Genomic DNA, 12,217 nt, shown 5'->3' on the forward strand with positions numbered 1-12,217 from the left:
CAGCAGCAACAAAAGATGGAAAAGAAGCAATTAGAAAACAAATATTAAAATGATATTCTAAATCCAAATATGTCAATGAAAATTTAACTTGTCCAAACATTCCAATTAAAACAGCTTATCAGGACCAATTTCAAACCACAAAATAATTACATGGTATCTCTAAGGAGAGTCAGCCTGCCTTATCTGTGGGTTCTTTACTTTCTGATTTAACCACCATGAGCTGATAATATTTTTTGGGGAGGAGGGAAAAGCACCGTGTCTGTCTTTAGCATGCGCTAACATTTCTTATCGACATTCCCCAAATGATGAAGTATAATAGCTAATTGTATAGTGCGCGCATTGCACTGCACACCACAACTTATCTAAAGATGTGTTAAACTCTATGGGAGGATATGTATGGGTTACGTGCAGAAACTGCACCACTTCACATAAGGGACTCGTATCCTTGGTGAAGTGGTTTTAGAATGAATCCCTTCTGGATATTCCAAAGGTAACAGTATAATGACATAGGTACACTAAAAATAAAAGCTACTGTAAGAAATAAGAAATGGGGCTAGAGAGTTGGCTCAGCAGTTAAGAGCAGTGGCTGCTCTTCCAGAGGACCGGGGTTCAATTCCCAGCACCCATATGACAGCTTACAACCATCAGTAACTCCAGTTCCAGGGGATCCAACACCTTCACACAAATGTACATATAAAATAAAAATAAAAGAAACAAGAAATGGAGAGTGTAGAATAACCAGTTCAGGATGAGATACAGAGCTCTGAGAAAAAGCCACATTTACTTCCTTACAAAAAAATGTCACGCAAGCTGTAAATTAATTCTGCAATTTTCTGAGTATGCCTGGGGAAGTGTTTGACTTGGCCAAACTCAGGAAGGAGTCCAGTGTTTCGTGCAAGCTTGTGTTCACTCTGCCACCGAACTATACGCTCAGCCGGACAAAATACAAATTAAATACTTTTGGAAAGCCATCCATGAAATCAATTTTCTGGGGGAAAACATCTGACATCTAAAGAAACAGACAGCTAGAGGAGAACACAGTACTCACGAATTTGATTGTCTTGGCCAGATAGCTCTCGATGCCCTATGAGCTAGTAAGAAAACTAAGGTTGGAATTTTTCATGGTCAAAGGGCTGAGTTCAGTGTAGTGTGAGTATGAAGTCCTGGGGTCCATAAGCCATTGCAGTTACCTACAGTTTATAGGCTTATCCTCTAGAGAGGCCTCCAGGCACTGCTAGGAAGAGTCCTGAGAAAACAGAAGGGGAACAAATTGCCACTATTGAAACTCTACCCAGACCAATGGTCTCAGTCTCCCAAACAAAGCAAAAATCTTAACTCCTGGGTGGAAAATCACCAAGAAATGTTGGCTGAGGTCTTTGGTAGCAATCCACTGTAGCTAGGAGAAAAGATGGATGCCATCACATCGGTTCAGACTCATCTTCCCCGACACAGAATTCTTGCTGTCTCACGTTTGTCCTTCCTTTAAAAGAGGTAAGGGATGTCCTAGTTAGTTTGCTTTCTGTTTGCTGTGACCTAAAGCGACTTGGAGAGGAAAGGGTTATTGCATATTACAGGTTATGGTTCATCACCGAGGGAAGCCAAGGCAGAGGCCATTCACAGAGGAATACTGGTTGCTGGCTCGCTCCCCATCTCATGTTCTGCTAGCTTTCTTATATATCCCAGGCTCACACGTCTAGGAATGTTACTGCCCACAGTGGACTGGGCCCTCCTACATCAATCATCAATCAAGAAAATGCCTTACAGACGCACCCATAGGCCAGTCTGATGGAGGCAATTTCTCAGTTGAGGTTCCCTCTTCCCTGGTGTGTCAAATTGATAACAAAGACGCACCATCAGAGGGCATGTGGGTCCGAGGGAGTTTGGCAATAGAACCTGTTATCCCCTTGCCAGTTCCTTGGAGGAAGTTTTCTCATTTTTCTGTGTGAGCCTTGGGGTACCCAGAGGAAGACTCTACTCTGTAAGTCAGTAGGAACCCCCTGTGACTGAGTTGTCTAAGAGTTTCCCATTCTCATGCTAACCCAAACTTGGGTTTCTTTTGCTGTGATGAAACACCATGACTAAAACCAAGTTGAAGCAGAAAAGGTTTATTTGGCTTATACTTCAGCGTTGCTGTTCATCACCAAAGGAAGTCAGGATAGAAACTCAAACAGGCTGGGAACCTGGAGGCCGGAGCTGATGCTGAGGCCATGGAAGGATACTGCTTACTGGCTTGCTCCTCATTGCTTGCTCAGCCTGCTTTAATATAGAACCCAGGACCATCAGCCCAGGGGTGGCTCTACCCATAATGAACCGGGTACTCCCATATCAAGCACTAATTAAGAAAATACCCTACAGGCTTGCCTATAGCCAGATCTTATGAGATGTGTTCTCAATTGAGGTTCCCTCCTCTCAGATAACTCTTGCCTGTGTCAAGTTGACATAAAACTACCCAATACACTTGGTGTACAAGAATTAACACACATTTCTTGTTTAGTCTCTTTAAAACATTTTATTACATTTATTTATTTGTGTGGGGGGGGGGATGCTGGGACTGAGATGGGGACCAGGGACACAGGGTTCTGAAGGGGTTGAGAAATTAAAGAAGACGTGCAGAACTACTAACAGATGTGATATAGTTTATTCACTCCAGGAAAGAGCACGTGCCCATACAGAGTCACTCAAAAGTGGCCTCTTGCCAGAACTATTTACATAATGAATTACTTAACTGTCACATTTATTGTTTTCTCATGGGTTCCTGGATATCTGGTACAGGCCATCTTAACTAAGTCATTACAGATATCCACACTGGCACCGTGATGTCTAAACCTTTATCTTTATTCCCTTAGGTCTATATTCCCTTAGGTCTTTATTCCCTTCATCCCACCCTTTTTAGACAGGAGATGCTTTATTCAAATGGGCATGGAGAAACTCCTTGGATACATAGTCCACAGCAACAATACAGGGAACAACAGCATGTAGACAGTAAATAAGTTCTACTTACTAAGCTTGGGTGATCTGCTTTAGGCTAGTGGAAATGCTCCCCTATCATCATTCCAGGGAGTCCCCCAAACACTGCTGGATTGTCTGAACCTCATTGTCTACATCTTGTAAAGCAGCCGTTGTGTGTATTTGGTCATCTGGGGGTATATACATAAAGCTTAGTGTGTAACACAGAACAAATTCCTCTCTGGGCAGCTGTCAATAAATCTAGGCAAATTCTGTCATGTGACTCCATCTTTCTCATCTGCATGGTCTCCTCCATAAAAATAGCCAGAGCCTTACAGATCTGATTGAGGGTATTGGTGCACTCTATTTTACCCAATTTCCACATCTACACCCCTCCCTGGGCAGAAACACTCCTAGAGATTAGAAACCACCAGAGTGCAGTTTTGTCGGTGTCGTCAGGCATACATAGCATCCAAGTTGTGAGGTGGCTGGAGGGATATGGAGAGACTCTCTGGTCACTTCCCACAGTATAGGGGTGACACTGCACAAAGGTATGTCAAAGCCTGTATGGTTGCTCTCTGGTTAGTCTGGACAGTGGGGTAAGGACGTAAAAGATCTGTACCCATGGTGCCGGCACAATGTCCAGACACAAGAAGGGGTTCAACGTATCAACTTGTCATGCCTCGAGGTGCTTCTCCTCTCCTGATCTTAACAGGTGCCATTTCTAGTCACGCCCACTTGAGGAATACCTGGATACACTCTAGACACTGTTCACAGGTTGGACACGTCCCTGTGTCCTGGCTTTGCTTCCTGCATGCCCAAGTGATCACAGCAGTCTCCTCCACTACTGGCTTTTGTATCAACTCCATCATTTCCCGGGCTGAGGAAAGGTTTCTGGCCTGCTGATTGGTGGATGACCACAGACTTCTGCTTTCCTGCACACCAGAGATCCTCTCACAGGCAATGGCCCCACAAGGGTTGATGGCCCGATTCCCAATCCTGCAGGTGCCATGTGGGGAATCTACAAAGAACCCCCTTATACTCTGTCCAATTATCTGTGCACACAAGAAGAGGGGAGGGCTTGTTTGTAATTAGTCCATTGGTGCTTTGGGTAACCCCATCCATATCCAAAGGTCAAGGGACAGCTGAACTGCCACTGCTGTCCGTATGGCCTGTGGTCCCTTGCTGGAGCTATCAGTGTAGCAGGCATCAGGGACCAAAGTCCTCCTCTCTTGGACTTGGTTCCATGGGTCCCATATCCTGGAGATCCATGTTTGGCATTGTCACTTATTCTACTGGTCCCAGGATGTCCTGCAATTCAGCTGTTAGGGGACTACTACTCAGTGTTTGCTCGGGTCTAGGTAGATCCCTCCTGTAGCTAAAGCAGGAAGTTAAGCCACCCGTGGAGTGGATAATCAAGACCTTACCCATCCAGCAGTGGGATGGAGTACATATTTTATTTACTGCTGACTGAGGTTTCATTTCACCTCATCTGGCAATAGACTCCGCAGCCCGCAAGTCTACCTATACCACCGTCAGCTGCTTCCCAACAAGGGTGGGGCAGGTCTTAGCCCCTTCCATACTTGTCACCTAAACCTCATGGGTACCTCTTCCCCATACATTGCCATAAGCCCCAACCAAACCTTGTTGTGTCAGCGGTCATATCCAGTTCAAATGCTGGAATATCGTTGGTGATGCTGAAGTGAGAAAAACATGTTTGCTAATTCTTCACCCGATCTCAGGCTAACTTGAGTTATCCTGAGTTATCTCAGGTTATCCTGAGTTATCTCAGGTTATCCTTGGGCCCACGTAGTACTTAAAGGAGCCATAGCTTACCTGCCAGTGTTCTGCTTCTGTAACTGCAAGGCTTTCTGTCTCCCTCCCTGATCAAACAGTGATATCATGGTAACATGATATCATGGTATCATGCCCCATTTTTTGTGAAAAGTTCATATCCTGTCACGCTCATAGCTGCGTCAACGGAAATGCCCAACTTGTGGTTTTCCCCTTTACAAACCCTCTGTTTTATGGAGTTGGGGCTGCCTCTTTAGATGGATAGTCACAAGAGTACATGTCCCCTGGTGGATCTGTGCGGCTCAATTATAAAGAGTTCATCCTGGTCTCCTTCTCTTGGGTGAGCAGAGCTCACCTGCATCAATCCTACGCATCTGGATTTGGCCAATGGCCTATTTAGCTGCCTCAGTCCAACCCCATGGTCCTCCTTTTTTATACGAACAATACAGAGAACTCAATATCGGGGCCATGTGAGGGATTAAATGACTCCCCAACAACCCAGCAATCTCACAAAAGCTTGTCATTGCTCGAGAGTCATCAGTCTTGGGTACGACTTAACCTTGCCGAACAGCCTCTGGTACAGCTTTAGCCTTACCCAACCAGATCATTTCGCAGGAATTTGAGAGACGAACTGGGCTCCCATACTTTGAAGTTGCTCACTGCCCATTCCTATGGCTCCAGGGCAGCTCCCAAACTCTTAGCCACCAAACCTGCAAGAGACTCAGAGGCCAACATGATACCATCAATATAATGTTACAATTGGATTGCCTTAGGCCGTTTCCAGGAATGCAAATTCTGAGTCACCAAAGTATGGCAAATGGTGGGGCTATGTCCACGGGGACAAAATGACAGATGCCCATTGTTGATCTTCTAAGGGTCTGGGCTGGTTTGTTTTCTCTGTCAGTCAATGATGTGGGATTCCTCTCTGTATGCTGTAATTACCATTACTGAATAAAGAAAACTGTCTTGGGCCTGCACAGGGAATAGAGGTAGGTGGGAAAAACAAAACTGAATGCTGGGAGAAAGAAGGAGGAGTTAGAGAGAAGCCATGTAAACCCACTGGAGCCAGACAGAACTTCACCTGGTTAGCCACAGTCACATGGCAATACACGGATTAATAGAAATGGGTTAAATTAATATGTAAGAGTTAGCCAATAAGAAGCTAGAGCTAATGGGCTAAGCAGTGTTTTAAATAATAGAGCTTCTGTGTGATTATTTCAGAAGTCTGGGCAGCCGGGAAATAAACAAGCAGCCTCCTCACAAGTCAAAGAATGACAAGGCAGGACAAATCTTGACAGGTAGCAGCCGTGAAATCTCAAAAATCTCAAACACAGAAAGCAGGAAATAGAATCAGCAGTTGAAGAATGGCTTTTTATTAAGGCTGAGAACACACACACACACACACACACAGAGAGAGAGAGAGAGAGAGAGAGAGAGAGAGAGAGAGCAGGCACAAAAAGAAAAAGATCCTTCAGGAAGTTTAAAATCCAGTCCCTTCTTGAGGGCTGGGGTATTTTAAGCCTCTGAAGAGTCTTCCTACCCTTCCTTCAGGATGGTCAGTTTGAAGAAAGACAGGATGACTGATTGGACCACAACCACTGTGTAAACATGTACTGATCTGACCACAAATGGATGGGGGCCTATTGACAGGAGAAAAAGCTTTTGTTTTCTGGCCTTTTGTTTCAGATCAGGAGGATGAGGCAGAAGCCAGCCACTCGTATTACCTCGCCATGGCCCCCCTCCCCATCTGTCTGCCTATCAGGGAATCTGTCTAACTCTTGGTCTCTCATTCTCAGGTGAAATCAGGTTGTTCTAGACTCTCCCAGACAATGAGAGCAGAGAAGACGGTGTTGGACAGGTCCACCACATAGAGGTATTGATCCCAAATCAAATCAATTGCTCCATTAGGTTCATGATGAGTGACAAGACAGCACAGATAGTCACCTCATTCGGTCCCTGTAGTTGGCAATCATCTGCCACCATCTATCCACACTGACCACATCAGGGAGTTTTAGGGGTTGGGTGCTGCCAATATTATATCAACTACTTCTAATTACAAAACAGCCCAAGTAATCTCTTCATGCTCCCCCCAGGTAGTCAAGATTTTGGACCCAGACCACCCTTCTGAGGAATGGTAGCACTGTGGGCTTTGAATCACTGGCTTAATAGTCCCTACTATAGTCTTGGTGGCTTGGGGAGTTCCCAGCCCTTGAAAGATAGCCACTCCTAGGATATATTTGGCTACTGAAGAAACATCCATTACTATGATCAGAGACTCAAACAGCTGGTACCCAAAGTCATAGACACTGGCTTAACCTTCAGTGCATGGCAGCCTTATCTGTTTGTATATGTGACCACTCCAGGAAACCAGTTCAAGTGCCTTTGGACTAACGTACTCAGATCAGCATTGGCAAGGGCCAAGACTCTCTGAACATCACGTGAGGGGTGGTAGTGGTGGTGGTGGGAATGACTGTTAGTATTCAGGCATTTACACTGACCTGCTCTTGGGGACCTAACAGGATACGTGCATCATCAGCATCATCAGCTACAGCCACTCCCTGTGCGCATGTGCTATATCCCCTCATAAAAGGCAAGCCCCCCCCTTGCCCCTTATTCTCTTTCCCTCCAGTCTCGCTCGCTCCCAGAGGCCGCCTCTGCATCCCCCCCCCCCCCCCCCCCCCCCCCGCGCCAATAAACCTCCCACATGAGTTTTGTTGTATGGTGTGACTTTTCTTCCGGGGACAGTAATGACAATGAGTAGTTAGTTTCACATTAATGCCTCTGGTCTTCGAAAGTCTTAAACTTCCTCTTCTAAAAGGAGCTGTCGGGGCTCAGCAAATGTAGCTCTAAAACACCCCAGCTGTACCTCTCTCCAAGGCTGCTGTTTGTGATTTTCCTCAAATGTAGCTGGCAGTGGAGGCAGGGGACTAACCCACTTAGGTAGGACATATCCGCAGACCCATGGAGGCAATGGCTAGGAGAAGCCTCTTCTCCAGAGCTGGGGGTTTAAAACCTCTAGGAGTCTTCTTCCCCTGATTTAGGGTTGGCCAGTTTGAAGGAAGCTAGGATGGCCGGAACTGTTCTGTGACTGTTGAGCATGTTGAGCCAGGCCACCACCAGCACGGGGGCCTGCTGATGGGAGACAAAGCCTACAAGGTCTTTGTTTTAAGCCACCAGGCTTTTGTCTCAGGTAAGGAGGGTGAGGAAGAAGCTGGCCACCTTGAAAATTTACCACTTTTATTACTTAGCCATGGCCCCTCTCTCTATCTACCCGCCTACCAGGGGGTCTGTGTAACTCCTAGGCTCTCACTTCCTCCTCATAAACATGCAAGGTTAGTATCCATATGCTGCTCAGGCCACGATATAGTCGAACAGCCCTTTCCCTGCGGCAGATACCTGAGAGGCTCCTACTGAAACCCATGTGAATCTCGAGCTAACAGACTCTCAAATGCCAGGCTTCTCACCTGGGGAAGTGAGCATTCACAGACTCAGGTACTGGTGACCACATGTCCAGCTCCACACCCCTTCTCTGCTCCCTGCTGGGGAATCAGAGAGTCCAACTGCTGGCTTGTGCTATGAAGGCACCCCCATCCTCAGAAAGGTGTAAGAAATGCTCCCACTTCTGCTCTGTGGGCCCAACTTGCTGTCTGTCTCTGATGCCAGGATCTGGCCTCTCTCAGAGCTCCTGCGTGCTGCTGCCTATCCGTCTATCCACGCTATCAATAGCTCTTCTAATAAACTCTGTATATCCAACAATATGTTGCAGTCTTCTCTAGGAACCTCTATCTGAGAGTTTTCACTTCTCCGAGCTATTGAACAGGTGCCTCAGGTCATCTAACATAGCACAAGGTCATCGGACATACATTTAAAGTTAGCCTCTGAACTCCACACGAACACACCAAAGGATGCACACCCACAAGTATGCGTGCGCACATACACATATGTGCACGTATTAAAAGGAAAAAGGGGTGGATAGGATTAAAATGTATTAAAATATTACATGCATCAAATTCCCCCTAATAAATAGAAAATATACTTAAAATTAAAACAAGAAAGCCACCTGGAATAATCAGAAACAATCAAATGTCCCCTGGAAGACAGCTGGTTGAATAAATCATGGCATATCAACACAATGGGATCATAACGTCACTCTTTGGGGACCTGATATGTCTGTGCAGCACTGGCCCCCTGGGGACTCTGGAGAGTCTTCACAGAGTCTACTTCCAGCCTTGGCACTGTTCTGCTTCAGATTGGGTACAACTTCCTGTCCCTATTTTTTTTAAAGATCTTTATATGTACCTCAGACCAGCTTGGCACTTATTAAGTACCCTGCGTTGGCTTTGAACTTGTGACCCACCTGCCTTAACCTCGCAAGAGCTAGGATTACAGGTGTGTGCCACCACACCTGGCAGTCCTCATTCTTAATATGAATTCTGACCCCAGTAAACGAAGAAGCAAAGTGTTTTCTATAATAATAAAGGAGAAGGGCAGGTGGGAGGAACATCTTTGTGACACTTTGTGCTGAACTTTAAGTAATAATGACAAGACAGCGAGGCTGGACAACTTGAGGGATTGAATTACTTGTAAGGAGCAGATATTGGGTCATAAAAGTGATATCGATCATCCCCATGATATAAATAAGGCTTGGAAGCATTCAGGCTTGCTGGGCGCTGATGTTGTCTGAGTAGCAATGAGATTACTCAGGAGGGCTCATATATTTAGGCAAATGAGCGTTTCTTTTGTGTTTCATCAAGCCCTCACCCAGAAAGAACCTCATTTCCTCCTGTAACTCCTGAATAGAATTCTGGGGAAATGTGACCTTACACAGAGAACGCAGCTGCTTCCAAAAGGCAGATACTGCCACAAAGACAGTGGCAGGGACGACAACAGGAAATGAATAAGAACCGTGAAATCACTTTGATCTGAGACACAGGAGGCTGCCATTACCTGCCTGGATATTAAAAGTGGTTATGCCCGGTAGACTCTAGGCAGGGCAATTGTACTTGTCTCTATTTTGACTCTGCATCTCATCCATGCAAGATAAGAGGAGAGGGAAAATTGTCTGGCAATTTTACCTCTGCTGTAGGGAAGCCTGTATTACTCTCAAACAACGTGAACTTCTCTAAGGGTAACCTATAGAGACCAGGATAGCCCTGGAAAAGCAGAGACAGAACTGTTTTTCTTGAGAGGTTAAGTGGAAGCACGAATATGCAGAGCAAACACCCAGCTTCTTTTGTTTGCCACAAGTCTGAAAAGTGGGCTGTCGTCCCCTGCCCCCACCTCCCTTAACACTACTCCTTTGTAATTCAGGAATGAACTACCTGTGGAGTTCTTTGCAAGACATCAGATGTAGTGCCGCCTACAACCCCAAGGCTGTCTTTCACCCCCTGGAGTATCCTTGGAGGAAACAAATGGCTGTAAAACCAAGAAACACATTGGCTGCAGAACAGAGCGTGCTTGCTGGCTCTCTGCCTCTCCCTAGTTGACCGACAGCCACATCTTTTCATGCGGTGCCAGCCACATTCCTGAGACATGATGTCAAGGTCTGAGTAAATGGATTTAGCTGTATTGAGCATCTGGGCACCAGGGCTGCCTTTAACTCTGACAAACTGGCTATTTGTGCCACCAGTGGTCCCTTCATTGACCTTAACAACGCGATCTGCATGTTCCAGTATTATTCCACCCATGGCACAGTCAAGGCCGAGAGAAAGGGGAAGCTTGCCATTAGTGGAGCCAACATTAAATGGGTGATGATGGGGCCAAATATATTCTGGATTTGGCTGCTGCATGAACTTTGGGAAAACTTGGCTTCACTGGAGGGGTAGAACTAACTAAAAGGCAAATTATTCCTGTCCCTTCTGATGCCCCTGTATTTTATGATGGGCATGAAGCCATTAGAAGTCCACCAGATTGTCATGGGTGCCTCCTGTACCACTGACTGTTTAGCGCTCTTCCAAGTTTAGGCCATAGTACCAGGGAAGGACTTTAGTCCCGATCCCTGCCTTCACTGCCACCCAGAAGACCATGGATGATCCCTCGGGGAAACCATGGCATGATGATATAGCTACTTGATGGGTGGACCCACAATGACTCTAGGTGAGATCCTTTAGGGTTCACTGCGGCTTGTTACTGCTACAGTGAATTCTTACAAAGCTGATGCAAGCTCTCAGATGTTCTTAGAGAAAGGCCTTCTAAAACAGAAGAGGAGGATTGGGAGTTCAGAATTGAGCTGGACTACCATAGCAGGTTCAAGGCTTGTCTAAACTATAGCTACGGACTCTGTTAAGAAAGAAAAAAAGAGCTGGGCAGTGGTGGCGCACACTTTTAGTCCCAGCACTCAGGAGGCAGAGGCAGACAAATCTCTGTGAGTTTGAGAACAGCCTGGTCTACAGAGTGAGTTCCAGGACAGGCAGGGCTGTTAAACAAAGAACCCTGTCTTGAAAAAAAAAAAAAAACGAAACAACAACAACGACAACAACCCCCCCCCCAAGAAAGACAGAAAGAAAAAATGGAGAGGGGGTTGAGACCAAAACCAATAAAAGAATCCAGCTGTGAATTTCTTCTGGTTTGCACGGTCTCTTTCTAGACAGCTCATTCGTGAAAGTCACATGCCTGAACTGACTGTAAGAGCAACAGAGCTGTTTGCAAACAGTGTCTGATGTGGTTGGAAACCAGTGTCTTTGCATCACCAGCTCACAAGTTACTTTGGAAATATGAAAGGAAACATTTATTATCAGAAATTTTCCAGTGTAATTAATTTTTAAAAAATGTTTATTTATTTATTATGTGTACAGTATTCTGCTTGCAGCACCAGAAGAGGGCCCCAAATCTCACTACAAATGGTTTGGAGTCCCCATGTGGTTGCTGGGAATTGAACTCAGGACCTTTGGAAGAGCAGTCAGTGCTCTTAACCTCTGAGCCATCCCTCCAGCCCCCCAAGGTAACTATTTTTGTTGTAGCTTTCAGTTCATGACTCTCTAGTTTCAGGGTGAAGCATGCGTCTGTAAGGCTCTAAAGGAAGGAAAGGTGGGCAAGAATCTTCCTATGGGATTCAAGCTGACTGTATTTTTTTTTTTTTTACATTAAAAACGTTTGGCGATTTTCCCTATGACGTTTCCGTGGGAACTTAGTTTGGGTCCAGCGTTCCCCACTGCCTCCTCTCCTCACCTCTCAGCTCCCCCTCTCCGCTTAAACACTGCACCTCCACTATTTCCCCTGCACTTTCAAATTACAGGTGCTCTATTATGTTCCCCACCCCTCTCCTCTAAGGCCTCCCCGCCTCATCTCTTCCCAGTATTACAGTTCCTTTGGCAGATGCTTCTTTTCTCTGAAAAAGATTGAAAAACCAATCTAGACCTGAATCAGGAGTCGTGTGCTGTACAAAGGACTTCCTTGCTTATATGGCTGAAGACTGAATTCCATGAACAAGACAGCAAGCAAGGAGACTTACACTCTAATAAATATCTGGACATGAATA

Source organism: Microtus oregoni, unplaced genomic scaffold (assembly GCF_018167655.1).
Source record: "Microtus oregoni isolate MIOR12 unplaced genomic scaffold, Mior012 000121F_001, whole genome shotgun sequence".
In the NCBI taxonomy this organism is placed as follows: Eukaryota; Metazoa; Chordata; class Mammalia; order Rodentia; family Cricetidae; genus Microtus; species Microtus oregoni.